Source organism: Megalobrama amblycephala, linkage group LG4 (assembly GCF_018812025.1).
Source record: "Megalobrama amblycephala isolate DHTTF-2021 linkage group LG4, ASM1881202v1, whole genome shotgun sequence".
NCBI classification, from domain to species: Eukaryota; Metazoa; Chordata; class Actinopteri; order Cypriniformes; family Xenocyprididae; genus Megalobrama; species Megalobrama amblycephala.
The window spans coordinates 6,650,852-6,657,365 of record NC_063047.1 but is presented as its reverse complement, the minus strand read 5'-3'; the positions used below and the strand labels follow the sequence as shown (position 1 = coordinate 6,657,365).

Here is a 6,514-nt window from a genome sequence, read left to right as displayed (position 1 = left end):
CTTATTTAAAACAACTTTTAATTTGGAATTAAAAAAAGAATGAAGAGCATGACTCGTCTTATTTTGGCAAATATTGCTGTGTACTACACTAACTCACTGGGAGGCAGTCTGACGCTGCGTCTGAAATCCTGTATTGTCTGAGTAGGTACTACATTTAAATTTGAATTTATGACCGTTAAAAAAGTACACTCAATACAGTATGAATATGGGTAGTATGAATGAAATTCGGACTTACTACATCCATGTTGTTACTGTCATGTGACCAACCAGCATCATTTGCGTTGCTTCACCTCCATTCATAAGTAGTAAAGTAAAGTGTCCATGCACACTTCAGAATCTTGGTGGAAGCAATAGGTCATCCGGGAACTTTTCGCCTCTGTTTTTTGACTACTATGTATTTGGACATACTACTCTTTTGACGTACTGTTTTTTGCATATTATATAGTATTCGATTTCGAAGCGTGAGTGTATAAGCACATAAGCTAATGCCCACATGCTACCATTACAGTCCAGGTTCTGTGGAAGTCACACATACCAATTTATCTAAGCAGTCATCATGGGGCAACAATGTGAGCAAATGCACCTGAAAATAAAATGATGTCAGTGTAATTATTGTGATAAACATGACATTATGTCAGCCTGAGAAAACCAGAAAATTACAGGAAAGTCTGTTTTCTTCTGCAGGGCAAGCAGGAAAACACTAGCAGCTTGACAGTTTTTGGACTGAATAAGTGTCTGCTGTTTTGATGAGTCAGAAGGACCTCCCACTGATCTGTCTCCACAGAGTACCTTGCTCTGTCTGAGTCTGCCATCTACACAGTGGTACACACTGTCTGCCTGTCACATTAACAAACACTAAATGGGTCAAATAAGGTAAGAGAAAGTATAGAGCTAATAGGACTTGATGTTTCAACGGGGACACCTGGCATCTCAGATACACCTCCATATCCACCTGTCTTTATCTCACCGCCCAGTTGATGTCCTTCCATTCAATCCACAGCCAATTGCTGCTTCTTTCCGCTGCATTCGACAGGGACTTGATTGCTTGTTGGAGAGAGCGACCCCTAACTCCTATTTTCGTCAGTAGACTGGTTGTGCATGTGGTGACAAAACCTTGCAGCCATTTTGCACAACTTCGGTTGCCAGTTTAGAGTACTTCAAACATTTTCTCTCAAATGCTTTCTCCACTCCATCCTCTCATGGTGCTGTAAGCTCCATATCACTCTAAAAGTAACACAGCTTCACTTTAAAAAGTAATTCAAGGAACCTGTTCCCACAACTTAAAGGATTCGTCCACTTTTAAATAAACTTTTCCTGATAATTTACTCACCCCCATGTCATCCAAGATGTTCATGTCTTTCTTTCGTCAGTCGAAAAGAAATGAAGGTTTTTGAGGAAAACATTCCAGGATTTTTCTCCATATAGTGGATTTCAACAGCTACCAACAGGTTGAAGGTCCAAATTGCAGTTTCAGTCCAGCTTCAAAGGGCTTTAAACGATACCAGATGAGGAATAAGGGTCTTATCTAGCGAAAAAATATCGCCTTGAACGTACTTCCTGTTTCCGCATTCTTCAAAACGCTTAACACTGAATATCCTACGCCTTCCCTATTCTACTTACGGAAAAAAAAAACGAAACTAGCGCCGCGTTCGTTCCTTAACCCTTTCATGCATAGAGGCCACTACAGTGGACAGCTATTCAATAGTTGTTTTCTCCTATATAAATGAGTCTGAATGTCAGATTTGCACATCAGTCACTACATTGGACGCTAATTTGTCATGCAATACACTGCCACCCACTGGTCAACTTTTGCAAGTGCAAAAAAAAATTCTCTAAAACAAGATGGCAGACAGAATAGCACATGTGTCTTGCAGGGGAGGAATGTCTGTCCATTCCTTCTATTCTAGCAGACCCTTGCAGGTACAAAAAATATGAGGACATCAAGCAACAACTAAGAAGCAATATAATTGTTAAAATATCCAAGTATTGATTTTGTGATTTGAGGAAATTGTGATTAATCATGTGTCCACTCAAGTGGACATCATGCATTGCTGGCTATATTTAGAATACAATTTATAAGTATTGCTTTTTTTTTTTTTTTTTTTTAAATATGCCATCTGCAGTAATGTTTTGGCAGAAAATCAATTTAATTTTTATTATAGCAATATTTTGTGCATATTAGTTTTATCATGAGAGTGATGATCCTTGAAAAAAAACTCTATAAACTGTACTATTAATTGTAGTCTAAATATAGCCAGTGATGCATGATGTCCACACATGATTAATCAATTTCCTCAAATCACAAAATCAATACTTGGATATTTTAAAAATGATATTGCTCCTTGATGTCCTCATGTTTTTTAGTCAATACAGTGGCAGTGGTCCCTAATGTGTCATGCAATACACTGCCACCAACTGGTCAACTTTTGCAAGTGCAAAAAAACAAAAAACAGATTGTTAAAAGTTCTGGAATATGTTCAAAATACATGAACACAATGTTAAAGAGCAAAAAAACATGTTTTATAGTGTTTACAATATTTATTTTTAATAATTGTTTTCTCAAACACATATTTCATTGGTTCCTCAAATGCGCGTTGTCCACTCTAGTGGACATTTCACCAACTCCTTTTTTGATTTTTTTTTTTTTCATGCCTAAAGAGTAATAAAAACACTTTTGAAAAAAATCCTGAAGTAGCCTTTCATAATTCGTGCATGAAAGGGTTAAGTAGAATAGGGAAGGCGTAGAACATTCAGCGTAAGCGTTATGAAGAATGCGGAAACGGGAAGTACGTTCAAGGCGATATTTTGTGTTTATAAAGCATAAATGGTTGTATTTTTTTTTCGAAAATGACCAATCGTTTCACTAGATAAGACCCTTATTCCTTGTCTGGTATCATTTAAAGCCCTTTGAAGCTGCACTGAAACTGCAATTTGGACCTTCAACCTGTTGGTAGCCGTTGAAATCCACTATATGGAGAAAAATCCTGGAATGTTTTCCTCAAAAACCTTAATTTCTTTTCGACTGACGAAAGAAAGACATGAACATCTTGGATGACATGGGGGTGAGTAAACTGTCAGGAAAAGTTTATTTAAAAGTGGACTAATCCTTTAAATAAATGCATGGTTGCAAGTTAAAAATTTGTTTTTGAACAAAGTCCCTTATGCTCATTAAGGCTGCATTTATTTAATAATAAATACAGAAAAACAACAATATTGTGAAATAATATTACCATTTAAAATGATTGTTTTCTATTATAATATACTTTAAAATATAATTTATTTCTGTGATGCAAAGCTGAATTTTCAGCATCATTACTCCAGTCTTCAGTGTCACATGATCCTTCAGCAATCAATCTAATATGCTGATTTGATATTCAGTTATTATCAATGTTAAAAACAGTTGTGTTGCTTAATATTTTTTTGGAACCTGTGATACTTTTTTCAGGATTCATTGATGAATAAAAGGTTAAAAAGAACAGCATTTATTCAAAATATAAATCTTTTCTAACAATATAAATCTTTACTATCACTTTTTATCAATTTAACACATCTGTGCTGAATAAAAGTATTAATTTCTTTCAAAAACAAATAAAGAAAAAAAATGACTGTACCCAAACTTTTTGTAACTTATATGAACAGTAGTGCATATTGTTACAAAAGATTTTTATTTTAAATAAATGCTGATATTTTTTAACTTTTTATTCATCAAAGAATCCTGAAAAAGTACTACAGGTTATAAAATAATATTAAGCAGCACAACTGTTTCCAACATTGATAATAAATCAGCATATTACAATGATTTCTGAAGGATCATGTGACACTGAAGACTGGAGTAATGATGCTGACAATTCAGCTTTGCATCACAGAAATAAATTATATTTTAAAGTTTATTAAAATAGAAAACCATAATTTTAAATTGTAATATTATTTCACAATATTATTGTTTTTTCTGTATTTATTATGAAATAAATGCAGCCTTAATGAGCATAAGAGACTTAAAAAAAATAAAAAAAGTAATGTTTCCAAACTTTTCAGTAGTGTAATAATGTTGATCATTACTTCAACTTTTTGTGTTAATTTGCTTAAAAAAAAAAAAAAAAAAAAAAAAAAATTAGGTTGTAGTAACTTAATTAAATTGTCTTGATAACTTCAGAAATTAGGCAGTGGATTTCTAGTTCCCATGTTTTGCATATGACTGGATAAGGAGAATAAATGTTGAAGTTAAGTGTTAATTAATTTGTTTTTAGTGAAAGGAATGACCAGTTAGTGTTTAATGCTGTTATGTTTGACATTTAAAAGAGTTTCTGTAATGTTGAAGTTTTTATGGTTACCATTGTGCTGAAGAGTAGAAATGAAGGTGCAGGTGCTGAAGGTTAATACATTGACTCTATAAGCAATGGCTAATGCCAGTGACAATATCTTACTTGTTAATTAAATATACATGTTAAATAAGTTATGTTACCTTGTGCTATGATAGCTGTTGATTTGAACTCAAACAGAGAACATCAATTGGTTCCAGGGCTACAACTTAGGTAGTTGGAGCGACTTAATTTTTTTGAGTAATGAACTTAAAAAATTATGTTTATGCTACAAATTATTAAGTTCCTCTAACTCAATGTAGCTTGTTGGTTGAACCTAAATTAAAAAAAAAAATGATGCAAATTGTTCTGTTATTTTTTTGTTGTTGAGCCAACACATTATTTTTTAGAATGTTGGCTGTTCTGGACCGAAGGACAAATGTCTGGCTGGAGGGTTGTAGCCACAATATTGGGGGGAACACCAGTTTTTTTCTCCTAACCCACATCCATCCTCCAGTCTCGAGCAGCACGCAGAATGCTTGCATCTTTTGTTGTCGTGATTTCCTGGAGGTTGGCCTGTTGGTAAGAAATGTGTAAAGTGGGAGATTCATGCTGATGTTTATGGAAAAGTATTTGTGGTGGTTTGTCTCTGTTCTAAGATTGATGTTAGCTGCTTTATAACTTGATTATGCCGGCAAGTATAATGGCCTTGAGTGAGGCTTGTAGTGCAGGATTGTATGTGTTTCAGTGATGCAGATGCTTGACACAGGGATCTTCTACCAACCACTGGTTCAAGTTCTGAGGTGTGGGTAGGAGATCATAGGTGGCTCTGATGAGAAAGCTTAGCCGAGGTCCCTCCATTTCCTAGATGTCATGCCTGCTGAGTTCCCTTTTGAGGGAACTCGCTCTGCGTCGTATGACACCTCCAGTGTAACTGTGTCTGATGCACGTGTGCAACTAGTTCAGTTCTGATTGGTGCTGCGTTACCTAGTGACGTGATGGTGTAACGCAGAATCTACAAAGGGAAGCCTGCAACACAGCTTTTGCACTTCAGCAAGCACTCTGTGTCAAACTGTCTGACCTATTTGGTGTTGTTTGCCCTGTACACTGTAAAAAATTACCGTGATTTTAACAGTAAAAGACTGTAAAAATGCTGCGGTGAAAAACTGTTGATTGGTTTACAGAAAGTTTCCGTACTATATACGGTGAATAACTGTAATAGATCTAATGGTACATTTAATGTAATTTTACGGTAAAATACTGTTAAATTCACAGTTTTTGGAAGTGAAAAATAACAATTCATTGTAAAATTTACAGTGAAAAACCGTATATTGACATTCCCACAATTCCCTGCGTGATACTTCACATTTGATATATTTTCGTTGAAATAACTCTGTTTCTTCTTAGTTTTTCTCATTTTTTTCTAATCAGTTATGTACATTAGGGTTTTATGTTACATCTAATGTTGTTAAATTAATGTTTATTGCATTTTTAAAATTTCATGCATGTTACCATGATGGTGTTTAGTGTGTGTGTGAATGACACTGTGTGCACCTTCTATATATTCGTATTGTACTTCTCAGCTTGTGGAAAAGCTGCTTGTGATGAACTTTGATTCATCATGTGACTCTCATCACCACTGTGTTTGGTGACTGTCAGTGTATTATAAAGGTACAAAACAGATATTAGTACTTCATTAGGTTGGTAAATTAACATTATATCAGTTAATGAAATATGTTATTTTACCGTAAATTTAACAGATTTAAAATGTAAAATTCACATGTAACTCCGTAAGTATGTTTACGGTTTGATGTCATTTTTACAGTATTGTTCTGGTAACCACAGCTGCCGGTATTTTTCCGTAGAAACAACAGGATTTTTTTTTACAGTGTAGGAACTTAAAATGTTAGTATAAGCACAGCTGAAAGTGTGTGTCTTCCTGGCCACATTAAAACTTCAGGAGGTGACACACGCAATCTGTGTGTGATACTGTTTGTGTGCGGGGTATGCACAGTCATCTCCTGAGGGTGCTGGCTGTGTTCACTAAGAAATATCTCAAAGCGTACAGCTGTCTCGCACCTGTTGACTTTCTTGTCAAGGAAAGAAAGCCATATGGAATATTATTTGCCGTAAGCTCTAAGGAGTTGGATTTTCTTGTCAAGGACTTGTTCCCCCATACCTCGCTTATAGGGCTCCTGGGGGTTGTGTTCTTGCAG

The 6,514-nt window shown here is 35.1% G+C and overlaps 1 long non-coding RNA gene across 1 annotated transcript; it reads right to left on the bottom strand.

Annotated features, from left to right (window-relative positions):
* On the bottom strand, nt 1-1,391 carry LOC125266430. Its single transcript, XR_007184493.1, has 2 exons — nt 1,331-1,391; nt 1-1,224 (listed from the first exon to the last, which is right to left on the bottom strand). It is a non-coding gene; the product is annotated as an uncharacterized LOC125266430 (long non-coding RNA).
* Nucleotides 1,392-6,514: the final 5,123 nt, after the last annotated feature.